We start from the raw sequence: 17938 nt of genomic DNA, 5'->3' as shown, positions 1-17938 counted from the left end.
ATGGCTACCACAGCATTCTACAGCGTTCCATGTGAAGCTGGTTGAGAGGTTGCCAAGTGTGCAAAGATGTCATCAATGCAAAGGATGGCTACTTTGAAGAATCTCAAATATATTTAGATTTTTCACATTTTTGGGTACTATATGATTCCATTTGTGTTATTTCATAGTTTTGATGTCTTCACTATTATTCTACAGTGTAGGAAATAGTAAAAATAAAGAAAAATCACAGAATGAGTAGCTGTCCAAACTTTTTACTTTTCGTTTGTCATTGTATGTATGTATGTATTCTTTATTATTATATATATTTTTTACAACAAATCAGACATTGAATATATCTCTAAGCATGGTCAAGTTAATAATTATGCTGTGGACTATGTATTCAATCACCCACACACATCAAGCATAGTCGTTCTTTTGAGCTGCAGGACGAGTGAAATTGCTGCCATTGATGATTTTAAAACGGCTATAGAGTTCAATGTCTGTGATGGTGGAAATCTGAGGTTGGATCAACATTGTAGTGACTCCATGAAAATGACCTAAATGACAGAGTGAAAAAAAGAGAACAATTTTATAGAATATAAACTATTCCAAAACATGCATCTTGTATTCTACAAGGGACTAAAGTAATACTGCAACAACATAACAGACACAGCCATTTTGGCGTAAATGCAAAGCCTCATTTTTGGGGCAAATCTAACACATCATTGAGTAACTGCTTCCTGGTTTTCAGGCGTGGTGGTGGCTGCATCATGGTATGGGTGTGCTTGACATTAGCGAAACTGGGGAGTTTTTTTCAGGATAAAAAGAAATGGGATGCAGCTAAGCACAGGCAAAATCCTAGGGGAAAACCTGCTTCAGTCTGCTTTACACCAGACTGGGAGAGGAATTCACTTTTCAGCTCCACAATGACCTACAACACAGGGACAAATCTACACTGGAATTCCTATCCAAGAAGATGGTGAATGTTCCCGAGTGGCGAAGAGATCTGTCTATAATGATGAGATGCTCATGTCTCCGCCCTAAAAATGGGAGTCGTAGTCCCAAAGACATGCGAAAAGTTTAGGTTAAAAATAAGTGCAGAGAAACGCATTGGTCTTATTTTGGCGAGAGTGAAGCCTCTCGTTTCGCCTCTTTCTACCATGCCCCTCCCACTCACAACTTCCTCTCTGACATCTGGTTTCAACTTGCTATTTGAGGTTTGGTCCATCTGAATCGGTCATGTGAACAACGTAACCCATGGATACCATTAGTTTACTGTAAAGAGAAGTTGACCATCGATCCATACCCCCGTACATGTTTAAACTCTTCAAATGTTGAGCAGAACAGACACTACTAAAACAACTGCACCAGTGAACTTTCATTCTGGAAAAGTAATGCTCAGTTTGTCGCGTGAGCTTTACTGTCCATGTGTCACTAGCAGCATTTTTGTCAAATAAAGATTGTTATGCTAGCTGTTTAGTCTGTGTTTTATAAATGTGCAATTAGCATAAAACCTTTAAGGAATTTACAACTCGTTTTCATTCTGAGAAATAAAGGCAGGCTACTTGATTTCAACATCTGAACAAAGTTGACTGGTTAGCATGCTGTTCAAACAGTTGGAGGCCGACAGAACAATTCAACTGTTTTACCTTGTTGCTGAATTCAGAGCTTGTGAAATTTGACCTGGATCCAAGTTGGCTGAATTTGAAATAAAAATATTAGCTGGCTGCTCACTAGCACTTGGGCTTGTGCTTGAGACATTGTTTATGGGACCAATGTTAATTTTCTATAGTGCCAGCTGTATTATTAGTGAATGTGCATGGTTCTGGTTAAATTGAACAAAAAGGCCATTTTTATAGACTGACCTGAAAGCCAGAGTGATTATTGAAAAAAAAGCAGGTACAACTATTTTGATAAAATAATTCAATTATTAGTGGGTCTTATGCTTGTGGAAGGCGTATATTCAGCCAAGGTATAATTTCGCAATCTTTGAATTCATTAACTTATTGCTGACTGTGTTTTAAATAGTGGATTTTACCTTTAATTGTACAAGCAAGCTTATTTAGAGAGAGCATTTAAAAAATGTGTGTGTATATATATATATATATATATGTATATATATGTATATATATGTATATGTATATGTATATATAATATATAAAATCGTGGATCGCCCATAAGTTTGGGGGGGGGAAAAATGTTTTATTGATTCGGGGAGCTGAACATTTATGCAATGACTATTTTAGTTCCATTACACTTTAAATAATGTTATTTCCTCTTCCACTTTGACAGAGTATTTTGTGTAGATTTGTTGACAAAAAGTTATTAAATCAATATGAATCCCACTTTGTAACACAATAAAACGTGACGAAATCAAAGAGGTCTGAATACTTTTGCAAGGCACTATCTACCTCTTGGTGATGGAATGTGATTTGTAAATGGTACATAAATAGTAAGCATATTTGTTATGGCTTAAAGATTGAAGACTTCTCCCAGACTCCCACCAGAGAAGCTGCTGGACCTAAAAAAGTGAAGTAATTACTCAAATGTTCTTCAGGGTCATATTTATTAGGCACCAAACAGAAGAAAAACTGACTTAAACAGTGAGGGATTATTTGAACTAGTCCAATTAGAAGTGCAATTTTTTGCCTTGCAAAACCTTTTGCTATGGTGTATTCTAATGAATATTACCAAGGGCTTTGTCGCTCACTGGCTGGAAACAGATTAACCCTGTGTCCAAGTTTCTCCATCAAACAAAATGAGCGTTCTCCCCTATTATGCATTGTTTGAGGCTTGGAGAGCGAGGGAAAGAGAGGGAGGAAGAGAGCTGGAGTACCATGACCCAAATAAATAAGCGCATGCTAATGAACCCAGGCACTAGAATTCAATTTGGGTCAATTAATGTGGTGCCCAATGATTAGTCACTTGATGGAGGGGTAGAGGAGAGAAATCCATGAAGGAAAAGAGAGGATTTTACTGGCAGGCCCTGCCAGCTTTTCCAGCCCTGGCCTATGTTTGTTCTGTGTCTATATTCTCTCTGTCGCTGTTGTCTCAATTCAATTTCAATTCAATTTATGTATTTCTGATCTCTCTCTGTCGATGTTGTATCTGTCGTGCTTCGTCCTCTCTCCCTGTCAAGTTCTCTTCTCTCTGTCGCGTTTCGTCCTCTCTCCCTGTCAAGTTCTCTTCTCTCTGTCGCGTTTCGTCCTCTCTCCCTGTCAAGTTCTCTTCTCTCTGTGGCGTTTCGTCCTCTCTCCCTGTCAAGTTCTCTTCTCTCTGTCGCGCTTCGTCCTCTCTCCCTGCCAAGTTCTCTTCTCTCTGTCGCGCTTCGTCCTCTCTCGCTGTCAAGTTATCTTCTCTGTCCCGCTTCGTCCTCTCTCCCTGCCAAGTTCTCTTCTCTCTGTCGTGCTTCGTCCTCTCTCCCTGTCAAGTTCTCTTCTCTCTGTCGCGTTTCGTCCTCTCGCCCTGTCAAGTTCTCTTCTCTCTGTGGCGTTTCGTCCTCTCTCCCTGTCAAGTTCTCTTCTCTCTGTCGCGCTTCGTCCTCTCTCCCTGCCAAGTTTCTCTCTCTCGTCCCTGCTGTCAGTTATCTTCTCTGTTCGTCCTCTCTCCCTGCCAAGTTCTCTCTCTCTCTGTCCAAGTTCTCCTCTCTCCCTGTCAAGTTCTCTTCTCTCTGTCACGCTTCGTCCTCTCTCCCTGCCAAGTTCTCCTCTCTCCCTGTCAAGTTCTCCTTCTCCCTGCCAAGTTCTCCTCTCTCCCTGTCAAGTTCTCTTCTCTGTCTGTCCTCTCTCCCTGCCAAGTTCTCCTCTCTCCCTGCCAAGTTCTCTTCTCTGTCCCGCGCCTGCCAAGTTCTCCTCTCTCCCTGCCAAGTTCTCTTCTCTCTGTCGCGCTTCGTCCTCTCTCCCTGCCAAGTTCTCTTCTCTCTGTCGCGCTTCGTCCTCTCTCCCTGTCAAGTTCTCTTCTCTCTGTCGTGCTTCGTCCTCTCTCCCTGTCAAGTTCTCTTCTCTCTGTCCGTGCTTCGTCCTCTCTCCCTGCCAAGTTCTCTTCTCTCTGTCGTGCTTCGTCCTCTCTCCCTGCCAAGTTCTCTTCTCTCTCCCTGTCCAAGTTCGTCCCTCTCTCCATGTCAAGTTCTCTTCTCTCTGTGCCAAGTTCGTCCTCTCTCCCTGCCAAGTTCTCCTCTCTCCCTGCCAAGTTCTCCTCTCTCCCTGCCAAGTTCTCTTCTCCCTGTCCAAGTTCTCCTCTCTCCCTGCCAAGTTCTCTCTCTCTGTCGCGCTTCTCCTCTCTCCCTGCCAAGTTCTCCTCTCTCTGTGCCAAGTTCTCCTCTCTCCCTGTCAAGTTCTCTTCTCTCTGTCGTGCTTCGTCCTCTCTCCCTGTCAATTTCTCTTCTCTGTCCCTGTTCGTCCTCTCTCCCTGCCAAGTTCTCCTCTCTCTGTCGTGCTTTGTCCTCTCTCCCTGCCAAGTTCTCCTCTCTCCCTGCCAAGTTCTCCTCTCTGTCCTGCCAAGTTCTCCTCTCTCCCTGCCAAGTTCTCCTCTCTCCCTGCCAAGTTCTCCTCTCTCTGTCGTGCTTCGTCCTCTCTCCCTGCCAAGTTCTCCTCTCTCCCTGCCAAGTTCTCCTCTCTCCCTGCCAAGTTCTCCTCTCTCCCTGCCAAGTTCTCCTCTCTCCCTGCCAAGTTCTCCTCTCTCCCTGCCAAGTTCTCCTCTCTCCCTGCCAAGTTCTCCTCTCTCCCTGCCAAGTTCTCCTCTCTCCCTGCCAAGTTCTCCTCTCTCTGTCAAGTTCTCCTCTCTCCCTGCCAAGTTCTCCTCTCTCCCTGCCAAGTTCTCCTCTCTCCCTGCCAAGTTCTCCTCTCTCTCCGTGCTTCAAGTTCTCCTCTCTCCCTGTCAAGTTCTCCTCTCTCCCTGCCAAGTTCTCCTCTCTCCCTGCCAAGTTCTCCTCTCTCCCTGCCAAGTTCTCCTCTCTCTGTCGTGCTTTGTCCTCTCTCCCTGCCAAGTTCTCCTCTCTCCCTGCCAAGTTCTCTCTCTCTGTCGTGCTTTGTCGTGCTTTGTCCTCTCTCCCTGCCAAGTTCTCCTCTCTCTGTCGTGCTTCGTCCTCTCTCCCTGCCAAGTTCTCCTCTCTCTGTCAAGTTCTCTTCTCTCTGTCACCTATCCGCTCACACATGCTGTCGCTATTTTCCCTTGCTAGTTTTTGTTCTTTTCCCATGTTTTTCTTTCTCTCCATGTTTATTTCTCGTTCTCTGTCGCTGCCCCCTCTGTCTCGAAATGCAGTGGGCTTTATTGGCATGGCAAACATATGTTTACATTACCAAAGCAAGTGAAATAGACTAGAAACAAAAGGGAAATAAATTACACTCACAAAAGTAAAAAAAAAAAATATATAGACATATAAAATAAAATGTGTATATGTATATATATATATATGTATATGTATGTGTGTGTGTGTGTGTGTGTGTGTGTGTGTGTGTGTGTGTGTGTGTGTGTGTGTGTGTGTGTGTGTGTGTGTGTGTGTATGTATGTGTGTGTGTATATATGTATATATATGTATGTATGTATAGCCCTTCTTAGATCAGCTGATATCTCAAAGTGTTGTACAGAAACCCAGCCTAAAACCCCAAACAGCAAGCAGTGCAGGTGTTGAAGCACGGTGGCTAGGAAAAACTCCCTAGAAAGGCCAAAACCTAGGAAGAAACCAGTCCTCTTCTGGCTGTGCCGAGTGGAGATTATAACAGAACATTGCCAAGATGTTCAAATGTTCATAAATGACCAGCAGGGTCAAATAATAATAATCACAGTAGTTGTCGAGGATGCAACAGGTTAGCACCTCAGGAGTAAATGTCAGTTGGCTTTTCATAGCCGATCATTGAGAGTATCTCTACCGCTCCTGCTGTCTCTAGAGAGTTGAAAACCGCAGGTCTGGGACAGGTAGCACATCCGGTGAACAGGTCAGGGTTCCATAGCCGCAGGCAGAACAATTGAAACTGGAGCAGCAGCGTGGCCAGGTGGACTGGGGACAGCAAGGAGTCATCATGCCAGGTAGTCCTGAGGCATGGTCCTAGGGCGCAGGTCCTCCTCCTCCTCCGAGAGAGAGCATACTTAAATTAACACAGGACACCAGATAAGAAATTAGAAATATTCCAGATATAACAGACTGACCCTAGCCCCCGACCACACAAACTACTGCAGCATAAATACTGGAGGCTGAGACAGGAGGGGTCAGGAGACACTGTGGCCCCATCCAATGATACCCCCAGACAGGGCCAAACAGGCAGGATATAACCCCACCAAGCACAGCCCCCCCACCAACTTACCATCCTGAGACAAGGCCGATTAGAGCCCACAGATCTCAGCCACTGCACAACCCAAGGGGGGCGGGGCCAACCCAGACAGGAAGACCACGTCAGTGACTCAACCCACTCAAGTGACGCACCCCTCCTAGGGATGGCATGGAAGAGCACCAGTAAGCCAGTGACTTAGCCCCTGTAATAGGGTTAGAGGCAGAGAATCCCAGTGGAAAGAGGGGAACCGGCCAGGCAGAGACGGCGAGGGCGGTTCATTGCTCCAGTGTCTTTCCGTTCACCTTCGCACTCCTGGGCCAGACTACACTCAATCATATGACCCACTGAAGAGATGAGTCTTCAGTAAAGACTTAAAGGTTGAGACCGAGTCTGCGTCTCTCACATGGCTAGGCAGACCATTCCATAAAAATGGAGCTCTATAGGAGAAAGCCCTGCCTCCAGCTGTTTGCTTAGAGATTCTAGGGACAGTTAGGAGGCCTGCGTCTTGTGACCGTAGCGTACGTGTAGGTATGTACGGCAGGACCAAGTGGGAAAGATAGGTAGGAGCAAGCCCATGTAATGCTTTGTAGGTTAGCAGTAAAACCTTGAAATCAGCCCTTGCCTTAACAGGAAGACAGTGTAGGGAGGCTAGCACTGGAGTAATATGATAAAAAATGTTGGTTCTTGTCAAGATTCTAGCAGCCGTGTTTAGCACTAACTGAAGTTTATTTAGTGCTTTTATCCGTGTAGCCGGAAAGTAGAGCTTTGCAGTAGTCTAACCTAGAAGTAACAAAAGCATGAATGAATTATTCTGCATCATTTTTGGACAGAAAATGTCAGATTTTTGCAGTGTTACGTAGATGTAATAAGCTATCCATGAAACAGTCTTGATATGTTCGTCAAAAGAGAGATCAGGGTCCAGAGTAACGCCAAGGTCCTTCAGTTTTATTTGAGACGACTGTACAACCATCAAGATTAATTGTCAGATTCAACAGAAGATCTCTTTGTTTCTTGTGACGTTGAACAAGCATCTCTGTTTTGTCCAAGTTTAAAAATAGAACGTTTGCAGCCATCCACTTCCTTATGTCTGAAACACAGGCTTCCAGGGAGGGCAATTTTGGGGCTTCACCATGTTTCATTGAAATGTACAGCTGTGTGTCATCCACATAGCTGTGAAAGTTAACATTGTTTTCGAATGACATCCCCAACAGGTAAAGTATATAGTGAAAACGATAGTAGGAACAAGCCCATGTAATGACATTTCAAATGTAATATTATTGGCAATGTTGGAACAATATGCAAATGAGTTGAAGTATGAAAGGGAAAATAAATTAACCGATATATATTGGTATTTACAATAGGGCTGGGCGATATGGCCAAAATATATCACAGTATTTAAAAAAACAAATTGGACGGTATGACGGAATAATAACAGTTTTAAATTTGCTTTATGAGTGATCCTAGTGTGGCAACACATACATTCTAAGTAATTTCAATAAGTCTTTCTCCAGTCTGATTATCTTATACTGTTCAGTTCAACTTGAAAACAAATTTCATGCCTTTTATAATTTCTGCATTTCCTGCCCTCAATTGCAGTGGTGGAAAAAGTACCTAATTTGTAGTCCTTGAGTAAAAGTAAAGATACTTCAATAGAAGTTACTAATGTGAAAGTCACCCAGTAAAATCCTACTTGAGTAATAGTCTTAAGTATTTGGTTTTAAATGTACTTCAGTATCAAAAGTACATGTAAATGATACAATATACTTATGTATCAAAATTAAAACTAATTTCAAATTCCTTATATTAAGCAAACCAGATGGCACCATTTTCTAGTTTTTTTAATATATTTTTTTATAGATAGCCAGGGGCACACTCCAACGCTCAGACATCATTTTCAAACAAAGCATTTGTGTTCAGTGAGTCCTCCAGATCAGAGGCAGTAGATGACCAGGGATGTTCTCTTGACAAGTGTGTGAATTGAACCATTTTCCTGTCCTGCTAAGCATTCAAAATGTAACGAGTACTTTTAGGTGTCAGGGAAAATGTGTGGAGTAAAAAGTGCATGCATTTCTTTAGGAATGTAGTGAAGTAACAGTTGTCAAAAATATTAAAGTCCAGATACCAAAAAAAAACCTTAAGTAAAAAATAATTTCAAGTACAACTTAAGTACATTACACCACTGCTCAATTGAGATAATTCCCACACTGCCACGTAGGGCTGCACGATATGGGCACATAATCTAGGACTTCTATTCAACCAAACGTTGCAATTGCCATTTGATTCGCGAATTAAGAGCAGAACTGTTGGCGTCATAATAGAATGACTATTCTAATTCTATAGTTTAGAATATATGGGCACAGTGTTGTTTGAGATGACAACGAATTAAAATGCCAGGGAGGAGTTGTTGTGACAGCGTAGGAACTAAAGTGTTGATAAGTGTTTCCTATGGGAGCCTATTAGCTTTGGCTACATTGCATGTTTTCTCTTGGCTACTTCATGTAGCTAACATATTCTTGCTTTGCATATTCGTCTTTGATTTAGAAGATACTGTTGTACAAATAACATGCTGATTTAGGTCTACACCATCACTGGTGTTATCCAGCTGTATTGGCTAGCTATGTTTGCTCTTACTCAGTACATTTATTAGCTAGCTAGCTATTAGCATCTCACAAGATTTAGGCCAACCTGCTAAGAAAAGACAAACGACCTGTTTCCTGATGTAAGAAACACAAACTAATAGTGTCATTATAGAACACTAGTGAATTTATATTAAGAAGCAAAGTGAAAACAGCATCGATGTCATCAACATTGTTGCATGTGCTGCATTGACCAGGCAGACTGAACGCAAGTGTTACGTGGTTGAGGAACATCAAATGCGCTTCTTGAGTGACGGGGGTGTGGCTAGGTCTGTGTGGAAACTGGCACAGAGAGAAAGAGTGGAGAGAGAGAGGGATGACTCGGGTAGCGAAGTAAACTATAAAAACTGACATTACACATGACGTATCACATTTAGCAAACCAAACATTCAAATACCTTTATAGTAGGTAAAGTAAAAACCCAAACCAGTCCCTGCATCAATACCGGTGTATCATAAAATATGGTATACCGCCCAGCCCTAATTTACAGTGGTGTTTGTCCACCACTAGTTGCCCTTTTCTTGTGGCAACTGGTCACAAATCTGGCTGCGGTGGTGGAACACTGGTATTTCACCTACAGTGCCTTGCAAAAGTATTTGAGCTTTGGTGTTTTTCCTGTTTTGTTGCATTACAACCTGTAATTTAAATAGATTTTTATTTGGATTTCATGTAATATACACAAAATAGTCCAAATTGGTGAAGTGAAATGAAAAAAAAATACTTATTTTGAAAAACTCAAATGTTATATGTGCATACAGTTGAAGTCAGAAGTTTACATACACCTTAGCCAAATACATTTAAACTCAGTTTTTCACAATTCCTGACCTTTAATCGAAGTAAATATTTCCTCTCTCAGGTCAGTTAGGATCACCACTTTACTTTAAGAATGTGAAATGTCAGAATCATAGTAGAGAGTGATTTATTTCAGCTTTTATTCATTTCATCACGTTTCCATTGGGTTAGAAGTTTACTACATACACTGAATTAGTATTTGGTAGCATTGCCTTTAAATTGTTTAACAAAGGTCAATCGTTTCAGGTAGCCTTCTACAAGCTTCCCACAAGACGTTGGGTGAATTTTGGCCCATTCCTCCTGACAGAGCTGGTGTAACTGAGTCAGGTTTGCAGGCCTCCTTGATCGCACATGCTTTTTCAGTTCCTCCCACAAATGTTCTATAGGATTGAGGTCAGGGCTTTGCGATGGCCACTCCAATACCTTGACTTTGTTGTCCTTAAGCCATTTTGCAACAACTTTGGTATGCTTGGGGTCAATGTCCATTTGGAAGACCCATTTGCGACCAAGCTTTAACTTCCTGACTGATGTATTGAGATGTTGCAATATATCCACATAATATTCCTCCCTCATGTTACCATCTATTTTGTGAAGTGCACCAGTCCCTCCTGTAGCAAAGCACCCCCACAACATGATGCTCCACCCCCGTGCTTCACGTTTGGGATGATGTTCTTTGGCTTGCAAGCCTCCCCCTTTTTCCTCCAAACATAACAATGGTCATTATGGCCAAAGAGTTCTATTTTTGTTTCATCAGACCAGATGACATTTCTCCAAAAGTACGATCTTTGTCCCTATGTGCAGTTGCAAACCGTAGTCAGACTTTTTTATGGCGGTTTTGGAGCAGTGGCTTCTTCCTTGCTGAGCGGCCTTTCAGGTTACGTCGATATAGGACTCTTTACTGTGGATATAGATACTTTTGTACCGGTTTCCTCCAGCATCTTCACAAGGTCCTTTGCTGTTGTTCTGGGATTGATTTGCACTTTTTGCACAAAAGAACCCGGCTGTGTGGTCCTATGGTGTTTTTGCTTGCGTACTGTTGTTTGTACAGATGCACGTGATACCTTCTGCCGTTTGGAAATTGTTCCCAAGGATGAACTAGACTTGTGGAGGTCTTGGAGGTTTTTTTCTGAGGTCTTGGCTGATTTCTTTAGATTTTCCCATGTCAAGCAGAGAGGCACCGAGTTTGAAGGTAGGCTTTGAAATACATTTTCAGTAACACCTCCAATTGACTCAAATGATGTCAATTAGCCTATCAGAAGCTTCTAAAGCCATGACATAATTTTCTGGAATTTTCCAAGCTGTTTAAAGACACAGTCAACTTAGTGTATGTAATCTTCTGACCCACTGGAATTGTGATACAGTGAATTATAACTGAAATAATCTGTCAGTAAACAATTGTTGAAAAAATGTATTTTGTCATGCACAAAGTAGATGTCCTAACCAACTTACCAAAACTTAGTTTGTTAACAAGACATTTGTGGAGTGGTTGAAGAACGAGTTTTAATGACTCCAACCTAAGTGTATGTAAACTTCTGACTTCAACTGTATGCATTCACCTCCTTTACTATGAAGCCACAAAATAAGTTCTGGTGCAACCAATTACCTTCAGAAGTCACATAACAGGTGAACTTGATTTAAGTGTCACATGAAGTGTCACATGATCTCAGTGTAGATATACACACCTGTTCTGAAAGGCCCCAGAGTCTGCAACACCACTCAGCAAAGGGCACCATCAAGCAAGCGGCACCATGAAGACCAAGGAGCTCTCCAAACAGGCCAGGGACAAAGTTGTGGAGAAGTACAGATCAGGGTTTATTTATAAAAAATATAAACTTTGAACATCCTGTGCAGCACCATTAAATATATTTTTTAAGAAATGGAAAGAATATAGCACCACAACAAACCTGCCAAGAGAGGGCCTCCCACTAAATCTCAGACCAGGCAAGGAGGGCATTAAAGAGACCAAAGATAACCCTGAAGGAACTCCAATCTCAGCTGTGGAGCTTTGCAGTATCTGTTCATAGGACTACATAATGCCGTACACTCCACAGAACTGGGCTTTCCGGAAGAGGGGCCAGAAAAAGGCGTTGCTTAATGAAAAAAATAAGCAAACACATTTTGTGTTTGCCAAAAGGACTCCCCAAACATATGGAAGAAGGTACACTGGTCAGATGATACTAAAATGTAGCTTTTTGGCCATCAAAGAAAACGCTTTGTCTGGTGCAAACCCAACACCTCTCATCACCCCGAGAATACCATCCCCACAGTGAAGCATTGTGGTGGCAGCATCATGCTGTGGAGATGTTTTTCATCAGCAGGGACTGGGAAACTGGTCAGAATTTAAGGAATGATGGATGGCGCTAAATACAGGGAAATTCTTGAGGGAACCCTGTTTCAGTCTTCCAGAGATTTGAGACTGGGACGGATATCCTGCTGAAAGGTGAACCATGACCCATGTAAATTTCGAACTTCAACTTTATGTATTTATATTGATTTATTTGTTTCTGGATTTTTATAATTGTCAGCTATCGGCCTAATTCTGCTCTGCATGCATTATTTGGTATTTTACGTTGCAGAGTCACAATTTGGTGTTTGTCCCATTTTGTGTGTTCTTGGTTGGTGAGCGGACCCCAGACCTCACAACCATAAAGGGAAATGGGTTCAATAACTGATTCAAGTATTTTTAGCCAGATCCTAATTGTTATGTCAACTTTTATGTTCCTTTTGAAGGCATAGAAGGGCCTTCTTGCCTTGTTTCACAGCTTGTCCACAGCTTTGTGAAGTTACCTGTGGAGCTGATGTTTAGACCGAGGTACGTATAGTTTTTTTGTGTGCTCTAGGGCAACAATGTCGAGATGGAATTTGTATTTGTGGTCCTGGCAACTGGACCTTTTTTGGAACGCCATTATGTTTTGTCTTACTGAGGTTTACTGTTATGGCCCAGGACTGACAGTATCTGTGCAGAAGATCTTGGTGCTGCTGTGGGGCCTCATTGGTTGGGGACAGAAGCACCAGGTCATCAGCAAACAGTAGACATTTGACTTCAGATTCAAGTAGGGTGAGGCTGGATGCTGCTGACTGTTCTTGTGCCCTCGCCAATTTGTTGATATATATGTTGAAGTGGTTGGGGCTCAAGTTGCATCCCTGTCTCACCCCACGGCCCTGTGGAAAGATATGTATTTTGCGAATTTTAACCGCACAATTGTTGTTCACGTACATGGATTCTATAATGTTGTATGTTTTTCCCCCAACACTGCTTTCCATGAATTTGTTTAGCAGACTCTCATGCCAAGTTGAATCGAAAGCTTTTTTGAAATCAACAAAGCAAGAGAAGACTTTGCCTTTGTTTGTTTGTAAAATTAGGGTGTGCAGGGTGAGTACATGATCTGTTGTATGGTAATTTGGTAATTAGTGATGCACCAATATGACATTTTTGGCCGATATCCAATGTTTTCCCTGCCAAAAACCCCAATACCGATTTTATTTAAAATTTTCGCGGCCTTTTATGCATTCTAGCACAGTTAAATAGTTAACACACACACGCGGACACAGCCATCTAAGGCACTGCATCTCAGTGCAAGAGGCGTCACTACAGTCCCTGGTTCGAATCCAGGCTGTATTACATCCGGCCGTGATTGGGAGTCCCATAGGGCGGCGCACAATTGGCCCAGCGTCGTCCGGGCCGTCATTGTAAATAATAATTTGTTCTTAACTGACTAGCCTAGTTAAATAAAGGTTGCACACACACACCACACTGACCAAAAAGTTAATTTGTTGGCGTTTACGTATGTCCCCATTACCAGTGAAGCATGATCAAAACCTATTTCTTTCACTTACTTGCTGTGCTGTTTCGTTGTTCAGTTGTTTCATTCTCAACCAGGGATTTCTATGGAACGCCGTTTGGGTCGTTGCGTGTCAAACAACACTATTTCACCAATCAGGACCTGAATATGACTACACATAATAACATAATAATTTATACATGTTCATACATTTTTTACATTGATACACATTGATTACACTATCACTTGTATTTCATATGTCATCGATACGTATTCTATGATGCTGGTAAAGTTGTCTCGCACACCTACAGTGCTGGTCATAAAAAAAAGCTAGCTAGCTCATGGATGCAAACAATGTAGTTCTTCCCCAAAAACATTGCAAAACGACAATCTGTTTCAGTAGCTATAGTTAACTAGCTAACTATTTAGCTAGGTGTCATCATCTAAAATAACCCTAATTTATAAGACAGTTCTTATTTGATTAATGGTGGTCGGACCCATCTATGTGAAGCTAGCCACAATAAGGATTAGCCACAACAGCGGACTTTGCAGTTAGCCTTCAAAATAAAAGTATGGTATAATTCCACTATTTATAATAATTTGCATCACTGTCAATGACATACTTTAATTTTGAATCAAACTGCAAATTCCACTATTGTGCCTAATCCTTATTGTGACGAGCTTCACAACACGGTCTGGTCGAACCTCGCTAACCAGATGAAGCTAGCTGGCTTCTTATAATGTTAGCTTTGGGCAATAGGGTTAAGTAGCTGGCAATATCAACAGGCAAACAACAAGTGGCAACCTCGCTAAATCATTACTAAGAATAATGAAAATGACTGCAGTTTCTATTGTTTTCAGGCTGGTTGTATTGGTGCTAGATAGCTACCCCAGAAGTTGCGGTTGAACAAATGCTGCCATTGCTACCATCGCTGCCGGTGTTTGCTTGTTTGCAGACGTTTTTGTACAGCTTTGACAGCGCTACTGTATCTTTTTTGACACGCAAAGACCCAAACGGCGTTCCATAGTGTGTATTTCGTGAAGCTAATAGCAGTGACACTATTACTGTGTAACTCCGGCAGGGCAACATCTGAAAAATAGAGCGCTTGGTAGTGTGTACCGGACGGTCGCTCGACCAGTCGGCGAAAGCCAACATCACCCAAGACAGAGGAAGGTTGATTGTCAAGGGCAATGAATTCCATTAATGGATTTCGCCTTTGAGTTGTCTCGCTTAAATTTTCTTACTCTTTCAAATGCCTGCTCGACTTGTTGACTGCTCGATCCACACAGCAGACATTGTGGGCTAGGTTAGGACTGCTGTGATGCACGTGTAGCGCAAAATTTTATGCGCCGTCATTACGTCCTGTACCTAAGTTATATAGGTATGCACAGCGTTGACATCGGTTTTTAACATCGGCGTTAAACCAGACATCGGGCCGATCCCGACGTTGGCCCTATTCAGATATATTCACCGACTATATCGTGCATCCCTATTGGTAATAAGCCAATTTGCTCAGTACATTGTTTTCGCTGAGGAAATGTACGAGTCTGCTGTTAATGATAATGCAGAGGATTTTCCCAAGATTGCTGTTGATGCATATCACTCTGTATTTATTGGGGTCAAATCTGTCTCCTCTTTTGTGGATTGGGGTGATCAGTCCTTGGTTCCAAATATTGGGGAAGATGCCAGAGCTGAGGATGAGGTTCAAAAGTTTATGTATAGTCAATAGGACTTTGGTCTATATTTTATCTTTTCATTTAGGATACCATCAATACCACAGGACTTTTTTTGTTGGAGGGTTTGTGTTTTGTCCTGTAGTTCATTCATTGTAATTGCAGAATCCAGTGGGTTCTGCTAGTCTTTTAATAGTTGGTTCTAAGATTTGTATTTATTCATGTATATTTTTTTGCTATTTGTTATAGATCCAAAAAGATTAGAGAAGTGGTTTATCCATACATATTTGTCTTGGATAGATAACTCTTTGTTGTTTTAGTGTATTACAATTTTCCCAGAAGTGGTTTGATTCTCTGGTTTCTACAGTTACGTTGAGCTGATTTCTGATGTGCTGTTCCTTCTTTCCCCCCCTCTCTGCCTGTCTCTCTCCGTCTCTGCCTGTCTGTCTTGGTCTCTCGCTCTCTCCCCAGTTGTCTGTGTCTCTTTCTCTCTCTGTTCTCTCTCCTTACCGCTTAATCTTTCTGTCACTATTTCTCTTGCTTGTTTTTGCTCTTTCTCTTTCTTTCTCTGTCTGTTCTCTCTCCCTCCCCCCTGTCACTTCAGCTCCACGTGATCCACTGTTGACAAAGACCTACCGTCAGAAGACACCCCAGGGCCCATTGGCCGGCCTCCTAATTTGCTCAGCTCTTTTGAACCAATCCGAGGGGGCGGTGACGTAATGCTCTCACCCAGCGAGGTTCCTGGCAGGGGGCCAACGCGGCGCAGTGCATTGTCGCGTTGGAGCCTTGTGATTGGTCGGTCAGTCCAGTGCTGGCGCCGTGCCAGTTCTAGACAGAGGGAGCTAGGAATGAAAACAATAACAAGCAAGAGAGAGAGAAGTGTTAAGGTGGACCGTGTCAGAGAAGTGTTAAGGTGGACTGGGGACAGTTCACATGAACTGAGCCCTAGTGACCCAATTCTGTTTTGGCCTGAATAGCAACGTGATGAATCACCGTTTAGGGATATATCAGAGGAGACGGTGGAGAAAGTAGCCTATCTCTTGAATTGACTTTTGCCTGTTTGATTTGAAATGTACCTCAAGTGTAAGTCCCTCTACTTACTTCATGGACTCGATGAACTCTCACTCTCCATGCAAGTTGTTTTGTCTGGTAATAAGATGAAAGGTTTTGAAAGGGGGTGCATGACCTCATGACTGCATGTGTTGATAAATGTGCATGAGTGAGTTCATGTCTCCTCTCGCTCTCTGCATTTGTGTATACATGCATGAATTGGTCTGTCCATCGCGCTTTCCTTATTCTATAGTCATTGTCTGTGTGTAGTCGCTAATTATTGTCTCATTAAGGTGATCTAATTGAAAGTAGCTTTGACAGGCCCAAAGTAATCACAGGCCTAATGAAACACTGCTTTTTCTCAGGGAGAGAGTAAAGGCGTGCGTCCGCATGCTTCCTAGACGAAAAAGATCTGAAGAGTTTGTGCCTATATTCCGACATTTTATGACGTTTTGTCAGTAAGTTTTTTTTTTTTTTTTTTTTTTTTTTTTTTTTTTTTTTTTGTTGTTTGGGCAATCAAATGTCTTTTAAGGGAGTGTGCACCGCTCTTCTTTTAAGGGAGTGTGCACTAAAGAATGCTGACACCTTAACACCGGTTTCGTCTTCCTATTCACACATGGAGCCAGCACATTCACCAAGGTGGGATATGGGCTTGGTTTGGATAAATGTGTGTTGCGTTCACTAGTCATAAAATGTTTTGAAACGTTTCCCCCTGGACAGCTTGACCTGACTCCACTTATACAGCTTTGATCGAACACTATGATTAGTTATGGTAAATTAACATATGGAAAGGCTGTTGATATCACACGAATAAGCAACTTCTGATATCATTCATGTCAATCCATCTCCAAAAAGGCATACCCATTTGAATGGAATAACATATGGTTCTGCAAATAAGACAATTGGGCCATTAAATTCTGCAAATTATAATTTGCCTAGAAGACATGTCCATAACCTCTATAAGGTTATTTAGCTCATAATTAAAGCTGCAGCGTTTTCACGGCAAAGTTGAAAATTATGGTCGAACGAGCCGCAGCTGAGCAAAATTAGAGCGAACACGAGAGGGAGAGAAAGTGGAAGAAAACGGATAGGAGATTGCGTATTAGGGTTTTTGGCTCCCTCATTGGATCCTTCACCATTAAACCCTCCATTTGAAATACTATCCCTTTAAGGCATAATCTGTCATTTGTTTCTCAGCCCAATAGTAGCTCCGCCACTTGGTTTGCTATTCAGCTGAGGGATGGGTCTAAGGGAAATGGCACCGCTGTTAAATTCATAGATGAAGCTTTGGATGCAAAAACTTGGTTTCATGTAGAAGACAGGACCATAGTCCATCAGTGCACTATCCTCTTCCATCCTCTTCTCCCCCCCCCCCATCCGTAACTCATATCGTCCTTATTGGGAGTAGGAAGTTGTGTTCATTAGGTACCAAATGGAAGAAAAGTAACTGAAACCCTCAGCTTCTTTTTCTGTTGCAAAGCACTTAAAAACATTTTCCATTTCACACCCTAATGAACACATCCCTATAGTAGAGCTGTTTGTTGGGGGGTGTAGTATACAGTAGCCTTTCATCCCTAGCACCCTACTGCTGCCCAGCGCTGGGCAAAGGGCTTCCTCAAACCGGGGTCTCTTTTTAAATGGTAATTCACACTTTTTTTCTGCTCCTCTGTGGGCCAGATCCTTCATCCAACAACACCAGACTGGCTGGAATAGGCTGCATCCGGCAGGGATGGAGAGAGATTGTGTGTTTCAGGCTGGC

General features: G+C 42.3%; 1 protein-coding gene across 1 annotated transcript in view; it reads left to right on the top strand.

Annotated features, from left to right (window-relative positions):
* LOC112232703 (histone-lysine N-methyltransferase 2C-like) overlaps positions 1–17938 on the top strand; it is a 301309-nt gene that overhangs the window by 128540 nt on the left and 154831 nt on the right. The gene's annotated exons all lie outside the window — the stretch shown is intronic.

The sequence above is a fragment of the Oncorhynchus tshawytscha genome, linkage group LG16 (genome assembly GCF_018296145.1).
Source record: "Oncorhynchus tshawytscha isolate Ot180627B linkage group LG16, Otsh_v2.0, whole genome shotgun sequence".
NCBI lineage: Eukaryota > Metazoa > Chordata > Actinopteri > Salmoniformes > Salmonidae > Oncorhynchus > Oncorhynchus tshawytscha.
The sequence above is the reverse complement of the archived record's forward strand: the minus strand, read 5'-3'. Positions and strand labels throughout refer to the sequence as shown.